The following is a 13,304-nucleotide window of genomic DNA, read 5'->3' on the forward strand; positions in this document are numbered from 1 at the left end:
GTAAGCAGTTGGTACCTAGAAAGAAAAAGCAAACAGACAAATTACAATTGCATTGTCATAAAGACCCTCCAAAGATTAGGTCAGCGCACAGGTTCAGTCTTCGTCTTCAGGACATCAGTCAAATTGCCATCAGTTAGAACTCAGCTCTGGGACAAAAGGGCACTTCCCTCATAAGGAGGTAAAGTGTAAATGGGCAGTCTAAGGGTGAGGATGGTTTTAATAAAATCTCAAGTCACCAAACAGAGTGACAGAGTTTCTGGATAAAATCAATAGCATTCCCTACCTAATTCTAAATGACTTCTCGTGGCATGGGTTTTTATCCCTTTTTCGTAGTACATTCCCCCAAAATTCTATTGGACATTCACTATACCCCACTATCTTTAACCTATCTCATGACACATTAGGTAATCCTAATCTTCACCCCATATTGTTTTACAAGTCTTTGATTGGTCTTCATAATTGACATCTTCAGAAATGGCACATCCGTTGTGATCTCATCTTCCTGTAATTCTTTGCACATCTTTTGGTCAGCAGTTCCATTGTCTTCACCGGTTTGAATGACCTTGTACATAACATTAATCTACACTGTTTCAATTCATTTATAACATTTATTCCATGGGCATAGAAAGTATGTCTGAGAACTGATTTAGCATGGTTACATTCATCTTCCAAGTTTGAAGAAAAGAACAAACAGGGCTATGGCCCCTTGTGAGTCAGCACACTGAAAAATAGAAAAATGCATTTAATATGAGAGCCAAACAGCTAAACTGAAGCTCATGCTAACTTAAGGCCTATGAGGTTTTCAATACAGATTTAATAACGCAAATGTTAGTATAAGCTTAATTGAACGTAACATAAACATTTTGGTCATCATTATTAGCTTGCGTATACATTGGTGGCCACTCATCGTGGTCACAATTCAAGCGCATTTTGCCAAATTACTATTACTATAGTTTCTGTGCGGCATCATCACACATTAATTCATAAACATTTCACGTTAATATAGATTATGTATGCTACGCTCTCTCACAGATATTGATATTTCTGTCTTTGCCACCAGAGGAGCTATGGCATCCAAGGCCTTTTGGGCAGGATTGAGTTTAGTTGACGTTCTCAAATCGGCAGATTGGTCAAATGTAAACCGGTCTCTCATGTGGCCAGTTCGTTAATTTCTATGCTTTGAACTAGCCTAATAGGAGCCTCCGTGTTTTGTAATAAAATGGAGATTTTCGTGGCTTTAGTGAAAGAAAGTCTTGCTTTTATTAAATACACGGAGGTGAGTATTATCCCTACACTTCTTTAACCCTCCCTTTGTTTTGATCAGGTTCAACTGCCTCTGCTAACCAGACATCCCAGAAGGCTTCTTCATCTACAGTGCAACCCTCTTCCTGGTCTAATAACAAAAGTGAGCAAGTGGTCCTTCTTTCAAGGCTTCCAGCATTCCATGCTGTATCCGGACCTCGATTAAAAGACTTTCATTCATCATTTGGAAGCTTTTTTCTCCTTTTTATTGGCCTGCATTATTGTGATTTAGATTTTTCCATTATTCAGAGTTGATTAACTGTTCTGCAAGAAAAGAGGACTTGTTGATCTCAGTCAAGACGTTTATACCTACCTGTTATCCTGATTGGTTACTTCATTGTGATATATATTCTGTAGCCTTCCCAGCTAGGAATGCTGGGAGTTGTCGTTTTTTTCTTGGCTGCTGTTTAAATTAAAGCAAGAGAAGATAGCATAATACTCGCCTTCGTGTCGTTAATAAAATCAAGACTTTCTTTCACTAAAGCTAAGGAAATCTCCATTAAATAACAATACACTTTTTTCTACATATTTTTCTATGATGTCCCATGGCAGGGATGGAATAGAATGGCTGGGAAATAAATTGATTTACTTGGGAAATTAAAGGAAGATGAAAGAATAAGAGAATTTAACCTTTCTCTGGCCTAGATATCTAATTTATTTCAATGAATTGACTGTGGAATATTTCCTGACCATCACTAAAGGACTGTTTTTTCTTGGACTTCTGTTTAAACAGGCCACAATTGAATATTGGAGTTGCCTTCCCTGAACATAATCACATGAAATTTGGCAGAAAGCTAGATCCCAGTCCACAGATTGTGCTTTTTGTGATTTGGTATAAATCTGATTAGTAGTTTTTGTTTTTGTGTTTTTAGACATGAAGGCCATTACAGGGCTCAAGGACTTAGGCCCATATTTATACCTTTTTAGCACCGCTTTTGCTTCACTTTTCGATGCAAAAGCGGCGCAAACTTACAAAATACAATTGTATTTTGTAAGTTTGTGCCACTTTTGCGTCACAAAATGACGCAAATGTGGCACTAAAAAAGTATAAATACGGGCCTTAGTTCCCTGTCCTGAAGTTGTAAAAAAAATTAATATAAGGGTGCAGGATAGGGATCACCTTCACTCCTTAGTCCTCAGAAGGGGAACCCAGAGGGACCCCCTCTGTGGCAAAATTTAAAATAAACTGTAATTTGTGCCACAATTCCCAGGAACTCTTGGGGGATCAAAAACAAAAAAAATGGGTGCCAGGGGATGCATTCTTTAATTAAGGGGAGGGGGTACGTGCCCCCTGAAGGTTGTTTTGTCCCTGGTGATCCTATCATCTGGGGCCCAAATTATTCAATAAAGAGAGGAGGGCGACTCTCCCCCCTCCATAAGCTGCACCAGCCCCAGGGACCACATCCTTGGGGCCCAACTTAAATAATTACAGCAGGGCACACCCCCCTCTCTGAGCCTCATTTGGCCCCAGGGTTTCCATTCCCTGGGGCCCACAATAACAACAATTGGGGGGAACCACATGGCACTCCTCCCTAAGCCTTTCAAAGCCCTGGGAATCCCACCCCCTAGGGTCACATTAATAGAAAAGGGAGGGGGTGCATGGCCCTTTCCCTGGGCCATTATTGGCCCCAGAGACCCCATGACCCAGCGCCCTGTCACATACTGTGTTCCAGGGACTCCACTCTCTGGCCCCCTAGCTCTTGTGCTGGGGTCAAGAGGGACCCTCAGAGCTAAAAAGCATGGATTTTCTTTACATTTTTTGCCACAATTCATGGTGAATCCATGCAACTGATGAACATTTTTAAAAAAGAAGCTTGGGCTCCTGCGCTTCTTTTTTATAAAGCCCCGGGGGGGCCAGGTCCCGGGGGCATTGATTTAAATATGTGGAGGGCTGCCCACCCACCTGCAGCTCTGGGGACCACCACCTCCCCAGGGAAAGATTAATATAGTACTCGTGCCCTGAGGTAACTATAACTTGCACCTTTACCATGTTCTGATAATTACCCAAGAATTATGGCACTTATGACATCTTTGATTTCATCATTGATTTTATCAGTGGAATACTGCAGTAGCATATTTGATGAAAAAACTGTATATGGTGGGAACACAAGTTATAGTTACCCTGGTGCACAAGTTATAGTTAGTTTAGATAACTCTAACTGGTGAATTTCTAAGGTTTTGTACTTTTAAAATGTGAGCCTAACTATAACGCCCCTGTAACCTTTTTTACATTGAATATATATATATGTGTGTGTATATATATATCCAAAAGATTTCCCAAACAAGGGAAAGTGCCGTACTCTGGTTAAAAGGTGAAATGAGGCATTTATTTCACAGAAGTCAAAGATCTTGCTTTTCCTGACGCATTTCTGCTGTCCGTTGCAGCCTTAATCATAGGTACTTCTGATTTGAAAAAATATGGGGCATATTTATACTCTGTTTGCGCCGAATGTGCGTCAAAATTTTTTGACGCACATTCAGCGCAAACACTGCCCCATATTTATACTTTGACGTCCGACGCAGCGGGCGTCAAAGTTTCACCATGTGCGCCATTTTTTAGAAGGGTGAACCTGCCGTGCGTTAATCATATGCAAGGTAGGCGTTCCCTTTTAAAAAATGACTTTAAGGCCTGTGCCCCATATTTATACAGTGACGTCATTTTGACGCACAGGAGGGGGTAGGCCTTAAAAAAGGGCGCCCAGCCTGATGGGCGCCGTTTTTTAACGCCTGGGTCAGGGCAGGCGTTAAGGGACCTGTGGGCTCAGAAGGAGCCCAGAGGTGCCCTCCCATGCCCCCAGGGACACCCCCTGCCACCCTTGCCCACCCCAGGAGGACACCAAAGGATGGAGGGACCCATCCCAGGGAAGTTAAGGTAAGTTCAGGTACGTATATTTTTTCGTTTTTTTTTTGTGGCATAGGGGGGCCTGATTTGTGCCCCCCTACATGCCACTATGCTCAATGACCATGCCCAGGGGACATAAGTCCCCTGGGCATGGCCATTGGGCAAGGGGGCATGACTCCTGTCTTTGCTAAGACAGGAGTCATTTCAATGGGGGTTGGGCGTAAAAAAAAATGGCGCAAATCTGGTTGAGGCCAAAATTTTGCCTCAGCCTGACTTGCCCCATTTTTTGACACCCAAGCTCCATTTTCCCCTACGCCGGCGCCGCCTGGTGTGAGTAATTTCTTTTTACGCACACCAGTCCGCAGCGCCGGCTAACGTCATCCAATAAAAAAGGCGCCCGCATGGCGCTTTGGAATGGCGTTAGCCGGTGTTAAACTTTTTGACGCACAACTGCGTTGGCGCAGTTGTGCGTCAAAAAGTATAAATATGGGCCTATATATCTCCAAGAAAGAAGTGACTCAAACAGATGAACACAAATATACAAATATATTTCTACTACAACGTTTCAGCTTCTGCCTTCCTCAGGTAGTATGAGATTGTTGCTCAGTGGCTGCACAGCTGACACTGCTGGATTTTCAAAAAGCATCATGAGTGAAGATTCCAATTGGAATGTGGAATCAATGCAGTCCTGAGAACTCTTTAGATATGCAGAAATCAAGTGGTATTGTCAGTGATGTTCAGTCCAACTGGATGCAGTGATTTTAAACGGTACATCCAGAAGTTTTCTCTGATGTCCAGTAGTTCTTCCTTTAAGACATGTTCCGCAGGGAAAGTAAATGGTCCACAAGGTTAAAATGATTGGCTAGAGGATTGACTGCAGCTCTCCAGGCAGTGTTAACATCATCTGCAGTGCGCAATGTCCAAGTGGCCACTTCCTCTAAACCAGGAGAACGTTATGAAATGCTCTAGTCCATAGTGCGTCATTGTTTTACCATTCCAAGATGGCCAATATGTTAGTTCTAAATGCTGCAGCCATGCTTGAACTTTGAAACAATGATAGACAATTTACAATAATCCATTTGCAAGACAGACGTCTGCTGCTATGTATAGCTTTTTGTTTGTAAACATATGCCCTCAGTGTTTAAAAGGCAGAATTTTTTTTTTTTTTTTTTTACTTGGATTCTTTTATTTTATCTTGCATATATTGTTAAGTTTGTGTTTATTTTATTGTGGGTGAATTTAGAGAGTGAATGAAAGGATGAGTCAATGGATTGATAAATGGATGAATGAGTGCAAGGATGAGTGACAGAGTGTGAATATGATGACTTATTAAATGTCTACACTCAACAATGACACAATACGTTTTCATTCCTGAGCCAGACTATTGACATTGTCAAACCTTGTTTGTTACCAAGTCATAGCCAGGGCCTAAACTGACAGCATTGTGTTAGGGTTAACACCTCATGTTTGATGTGCTCCAGATACAATACAACAATTCTGCTGTACTTTGAAGCTAACTTCTATGCTACTTCATATTCCTTACACAAATTAATAAATAAATAAGTAGCAAAAAGCGGAACTGTGATAGATGAGAAATCAATCAAACCATCATGTATCTCAAATGAGGAAATAATTGTAACTTTCAAGTTATCTACACCTTAAAGAATCACTAAAACAGTATTACTGCATTTTATACGAAAGGCACAACACAAGCATCAGTGTTCTCAACAGGGTCAATGTCGTGAATAGCCGGGGCCAACTGCCCGAGTTCTTTAAGTTCCTACAATGGCATATGCGTTGTTCACCTTGTACGGCTTAAAGAACCACAGTGCAGATAATGTGGCTCTTATTACCAAATTTCCTGGAGGTTACTTTCCATCTCGCTGCCCTACTGGAGAACTAAAGTAAAGGACAAATGTAAGTATAACCAAATAGCCACTGTGCCACATGTTTAGCAGTAAAGAGACAGATGTATAGAAAATATGAAAGGTAATATGTAAGCTAATTGAAAATACTTTTACTAACTTTTTTATGTACTTTAACCTGCAATTGTTTGTTGAAATGGGGTTGTCTGACAGGCTGCAAGGTTTGTGATCATTGTATTGTTATAGAATGGAATCCCTTAATGAGTAAAGGTAGTAAATGTGTATTTACTCATGCAACATAGTACTCTACCTTTGCTCATTACAGGTTTCTCATGAGTGAAAGATGCATTGGGCATGTAGGTCTAAGGCAATCCTGGGGGGAGGCAAGCTGTGCGTATAGCCGTCTCTGCAGATAAGTGTGGAAGGCAAAGTTTCTTCACTGGAATCTCAGATCAAGCAAATTTGCAAAACAGGTTGCACTGCACCTGAAAAAAGGACTCAGGGTCTTATTTACAAGCCTTCTGCTCCACCACTACGTCATTTCGTTTATGCAGCAGTGGCACTAGTAGTGCACTACACTGCTTCATATTTACAAACTGACGCATTCTGCCCAATGTGTCAGTTTGTAAAGCCCTGCATCACATTTTACCTGCACAAGGTATAATGTATGCAGGGAAGGGGTTCTCTTGGAAAAAGCCATGTAGGACTAACACAGTGAAATTCACAATTTTTCACTGTATCATTCTACAATTTTACTGCGTCAAAATGTTACCGCCTGCTCAGAGCAGGCGTAAAATGTATGCAAGGCTTTTGCCTATTCTGTGTCAGAATTTCTGATGCATCTGTGAAAACGTGCACCATGGAGCTCTGTATTGTAAATACAGCACATCCATGGTGTTGTTAGGGGAAGTGCGGCAGGTGCAATAAATCTGACATATCGATGACAATGCATCAGATTCTTGTAAATGAGGCCCTCAGTACTAATTCACCCTGTGGAGCAGAAAGGAAAGTCTGATAAAACAGAGACAGCACTCTGGATTATATGGAAAACAGAGTCAGTGTAGCCTGAATATGCTCTTCATAAGACAATAAGCTGATATCTTTGAGCAAATCATATATAAGAAGAACACAGAGGGCTTGATTTAGAGTTTGACAAAAGGGATATTCTGTCACTAACATGGCAGATGTCCTGTCAGACCGTATTGCACTTGCTCTACAGCATATGGAGGTTTACAACATAGCAATTGTAATATGCCATATGAGATATCCATGGAGTTTTAAAAGATCCCCATCCTTCAAGCTCTAACTAAGGTCCCATGTTGATAATAAATAGTTCAGTAAGGATGATTTCCATATTCTTTGAAACATACTCAGCTAAGGTTAGAAACATAAAACAGTGTCCGAGCGAAGGATTCCTTAACAACTTTGAATGTATGTCTTGAAGATTATCAGTGCACTGTTGAGTCTCTTTTCAAGTCTTAATAGAGGTCTAAAACAGTCAATTTAGCAGAGTGAAGAGTGAAAAGGGTAATCCAGTTTTCTGAGTAGTTCTAAAACACAAGAGTAAAATGCCCTTCCTTCAGTCACAGTGCAACAACAGGATCAGAAATGCATCAGTACCAGGGCTATTTCTTTGTTAGCAATGATAATCACATGTAATCTGGAGACAAAAAGTGACATGTGAGCAAGATCTTAACTACTAAAAGTAGGTTGGATAAAGCAAAAAAAGTTATAAAAAGGTTCTAAGACAAAATAACATTGACAGAAATATCCAACACCAAAAATAATGAAGTCACAATATCATTATAAAACAGGGAAGTATTTTTAATTGTAACCATTATACACAGTATTAATTTTAAAACAGGTATTACAGTTAAAAATAATATTACATTTAAAACATGTACCAACAATACAGAAAATCTAAATTATAAACATACCTGCTTACCAGTCCCAGGGCCAGGGCCAGTGCTCTGTGTAAAGTGGATATGCAAATTAGGCTAATTATAATTGGCAGTATCAACCTGCGCATAAGTCCCTAGTATATGGTAGGGCATGTACGTTTAGGGGCCCAACATATGTAGTGCACCCATAAGTGCACTTCTGAGGTGCCCAGAGTCATTTTAAAGGCAGGCCTTCCTTGCAGGCAGCTTTTAAACTAAAGTTACATGCAAATTCAACTTTGTAATTAAAAATACTTCCAAAGTTTTACACTACCTTATTGTTACATATAAGTCACCCCTAAGGTGTCTCCTAAGTGCCCCTAGGGCTGGGTACTACGTAGCTATCAGCAGTGACCTTATAAGTGTTGTTTTATAAACCCTGGTGAGGAGAAATAGCCACATTTTTAATAAACGTATTGTCATCATAAATCTAACCCTTACCATTGTTGGACTTATTATAACTAGTTCAGGGAAAGAGTTTTAGAATTCCACCTGAACTTTGCCAATTTCAGCTCTCTAGTGCCCTTCTCTGATTGGACAGCCTCTGGTAGCTTGACCAGGCTGCCTTGATGAGGTGTAAATTGGCCTGGGCTGAAGACAAAGACAGTGCCTGAGGGAGAAGATCTGCCTCAGCAGATGGTGAAACAGGATGGGGGAGAGCAGACAAACTGGTCTTCAAAGAAAGGAAGGACACTTGGAGCTGCTCAGGACCTCCCCCATTTCCTGTGAACCCAGACAACCAGGTTCGCCCTTGATTAGATTAGGAGAGGGCAGGAAAAGGATGTATTAAGGATTTTTAGCCACTCAGTGGGTGGACTCAGCCAGACCTAACCTCCAAAATTCAGTTCCAGCCGTTTTGGATTTTTAAAGAATGTTGCTCCCTGGGATTCATTTTTGCCACACTTCCCAGGAAGAGGGTGGTGGCTTGCCTGTGATTGGACTGTTGCCCCTCTCTGCTTTTTCACCCAGGGAGCAAGGATAAATTAGGCAGAACTGCACCCACACCTCAGATCCCTACAAGGAACAGCATCAGAAGGAGACCTTTCCTGCTGGACCCCTGGCCTGCACCTGGACACTGCACTCTGAAGGACTGCACAAGGTGCAGATTTGGAATTCAACACGAAAAGGACTTTTCCTTGCCTCAACCTGTTCACGAAGGGACTCCCTCCTTGGTACAGGTGAAAAATAGCTCACCAGAGTCCCCTGCAACTAATCCTGAAGGAACTGACCATCTGACGACTGTCCAGTGGTCATTCCTTGAGTTTGCACTAGGTGCATTCTGGGAGTTGGAGTCGTAGCCCTCAAGGAGCAACTCCGAGCTTCTGGAACCTTGGGGTGAGCTGTGGACTCCTAAAGGACCTTCAAAGACTTTCTAGAAGAAAACCCAGAAGTTTGAAGAAGATTGGAGAACTTTTTGTAAAAAGCTCTATAAAAGGACCCACCCACCGTTGTGAGTCAAGCCGGCTTACCTCAACCATGACCCAGCTTGACATGCAGGTTTGTCCCACTGAAAAGCTCCAGAGCCCCAGACATCCTGGATTTCACCGGGGGCTCCTGGAAATGTAATCCGATGACCTTGCATCAAAATCAGCTCGCTGTGGATCGTCGACGACTGTCGGAAGGAAAAAGCCCCAATGTAAAAAGTTGACTGGGACTTCCCGCACAGCATATATGAGGAGGGCTTTAGGGACATCAGATCAAAATTCAGCTTTGGCTTAATCAAATATTTCTGTCCTGAAAAATTTACTTAATCCAAAGGTAGAATTCTTCACCAAGGTCTCCTGCGATGCATATCTGAACAGGGCTCCAGGGAGGTTGGATTGGATTGGTGACTTCGTCCCGCTGAAGAAAATCTTCAAGAAAAAGAGTATGGGCCTCATTATGACTTTGGCGTCCTGACAGTAAGACCACTGTGGTGGCGGACTCCAAAAGACCTCCAAGTTGGTGGTCAGACAACTGCCGCATTATGAGTCAAACTATGAACACTGCCAAAAAAAAGACAAGTTTCAGAAACTGCCAGGAGACAGGAGAACGGAAAAGAGGCAGTTCCACCATCAGCACCGCCAGCCCGACAAAAATCCTCTCATCATATTATGATCCACAAATCATGACAGCAGATCTTCGATGGTGGAAAACCATTGGCAGTGCCGATCACGGTGGTCTCAGCTCACCTCAGTCAGAACACAACACCACGTTGGATAGCCTGAATACCCCAAACCTGACACACATCCACACACTGACACACCTGCTCACTGCGCTATGAAATACACCCCTAAACAATCAACAACCCTTTGCAGCCATAACACCATACCCTGAGAAGTGAAAAAAGATAGATTTTGCTCTTTTACACCATAGGCACACAAACACATTTCACTCAGCACCCACCCCACATCAACACAACATTCACAAAACACACATCACTAGTACACAGAATCTGCTACACCCATCTCCAACTCACATTGCAGCACCCACACCTCACCATTTATCAAACACTGCATCCTTTCACTTACAACACACCCACACACCGTCTCCATTACCACTGTCCCCATTAAGACACCCATGTTTCACTGATGATGAGTTGGGGGTCATGTTGAATGAAATTGGAGTTGTGGCAAAGAATAATCACTAGGGTCAATTCTGTAGGCAGTTATCCACTCACAAGAGAGGACATCATGAAGAGGTGGAACAACCTACAGGGGAAGGTGCATTCCATGACATTCAGGCACCAGCTAGCTGTACAGAAGACTGGCGGTGGGCCCCCAACTCCTCCCCCTACTTTCATATCATGTGAGGAGAAGGTCTTGAACATCCTGCATCCTGAGGGTCTGACAAGAATACCTGGGGGAGTAGAGTCTGGTAAGTACCCACAACAATTCTCCTGTCCTGCATGCTCTCTCATCTCATAACACCACCCCTATTAATATCCACCCACTTCACCTCTGTCAAAGTCACATAATACCACTCTCTGGCATGCCACATCTATACTGAACTTATCTGGCCTTACAACCCTTAGAAATGGAAAGTGAACTACTGGCTAATCATGTCACTACAGCTCCCAGAATGTACCATCCCATTATTGTGAAAACCTAGAAGGTGCTCAAAATATCACGTGCCGTGCATGTTTAACTAATTTATTATCTACACCATCATAATTGTTCTAGTGTGGAACAGTACATGGCATGACAGCAATGCTATGGCTCACTCACACTTGCATCCCAGGCAAAACACAGCTATAGCTGTGTGCCCATTAATAATGGACATTGATGAAAGAGCCCAAGCTGGAAATAGACAAACTTGGGTTGGAATGTCAAATGGCAGTGTCGATGCACATGCAGTACATCCAGGTAAAGATCAATATCCCTGGCTTACTCAGATACTGTCTTCCTACAAGGACACCATTGTGCATTGTACAGCTCTTATTTGTCCATCTAGCATGCCTGACTGTTCACTAGGTAACAGAGATGACAGTCAAGTCTATAATCAGACAATATCAGATGCCATCAGCAGTACAGTCACTACCAACTTAGATTAACAACTCTTTCCATAGAGTATGAACTGTGTGCCTTTTTCCCTCCACAAGTAACTTTGCCATTGCCACCATGGCGAGGATACCAGACACTGCCACTCCTGCTCTGGATGAAGGCCCTAATGAGGACAACACCCGTGGATGTCCTGACACTAATGAACAACCTGGCCCAACTCAGACATCTGGTCCAACTGGGACATCAGGTCAGTCAATGACTCTCAGCCTCACCCTGCCCACACCATCTCCTCCTTGCCACCCCTGACAATAATGGTCCTTCACCATCAGGAGTGGGCACAGTGTGCCAGGGGAACAGGCAGTTGGGGGTAAGGTATGTGGGAGGGATGCTGTGGTCCAGAGGGTAGGGCCTCGTAGGGACACAACTGACCAGGAAACCATCTTCTAAGTCTTGGAAGCCTACCGAAGTTCCCAAGGCATGATGGGCCAAGTCATCATCATGTTGGAGGAAATTCAAGCTCTTCAGAGGAATCACCACCAGGAAGCCGTGGTGCAGGTGTAGGCATAAAATGCCCACCTGGCTTCCATTGCAGGGGTGCTGAGGGACCTAAGTACCACCATGATTAGGTTGTGTATCCAACACCTGGCCCCTTCCATGAGCAATAACACAACAGCCCCTTCCACATCTATATCTGCTAGTGGAATGGAGGCCCTGTCAGGGGAACGGCATGCCTCAGACACCCCTCCCTATGTAGCTGAAGAACCCCCCACAAACATGGATGTCCAGACAGACATCCATCAGGAGCAGATGCCAAAACCAAAAACACTGCCAGGAAGTGAACCTCTCCTGATTTGTTCTCCTTGTTTGCCACAGATATACCCTGTTGACTGTTCTGAGACCAAACTCCATTTTCCCATGGTACAAGGATACTGGAGTTGTGTTTCCAACTGGTGTAGCAGCTACCCTGATGACTGCATATACCATGACTTCACCCATACATTTTTTTTCATTTCTTTCCTATTATAGTCACATATAATCTATTAATATGCACAATAAGTCGAACTTAAACACAGGTCCTATGTATGTGTTTTTTGTCATCCATTTACAATAGTTATGCATGCCAACTCTGGTCTGGTTATGTTCCTCTATATTGTACATCCATTGGTATGGACATCAAACAGGGACTCCATCAGCAGGAGACTCATTTCAACAGAAATGTAACAGGACAGATTTCCAATAAGTTGAAATCTAGTTCTAAACACATTTATAGGTAGAAGTGCAAATAGCACATAGAGCATGAATGAGGGTAGCATCAGGAGGCATGGTAAGGTATCACACAATGCAAAAACACAGGATACAGACGTCAGGGTCATGGTAAATTTCCCACAAGGCAGGAGGCACACTGATAGGTCCTCTGTATCACCTGGTAATGCCTCATCACATACCCACCCCATAGCTTTAAATTCACACATCCCATGGATTACACAAAGATGATTATTGAAGTACCCAATCCTGAAACCTTTCACTTACATAGGTCCCATACCTGCAAGATTGTCACTCACCGATGTCAGTCTACAGTGATAGGCACCTTGGTCTGCAAAGTATGGACACAATGACAGTTAGACCAAATGAAGCTCACAAATAACTAAACCCATGGTGATGCAATAGCTTATAATACAAAATTTACACATGAGTCAGACACATCTCCAGACACAAAATACACTATTTGACAACCTCCTGTATCCAACAGGTGAAAGAAACGGGAAAACCCTTTTCCACCCCAGTGTCCGGACAGTATAACAATCTCAGTTACACCCCACTTTAAAAACACTAATATCACCTGGTTTCAGTCATGCCCACTTCTCATGTCTGT

Source organism: Pleurodeles waltl, chromosome 12, assembly GCF_031143425.1.
Source record: "Pleurodeles waltl isolate 20211129_DDA chromosome 12, aPleWal1.hap1.20221129, whole genome shotgun sequence".
Classification (NCBI taxonomy): Eukaryota; Metazoa; Chordata; class Amphibia; order Caudata; family Salamandridae; genus Pleurodeles; species Pleurodeles waltl.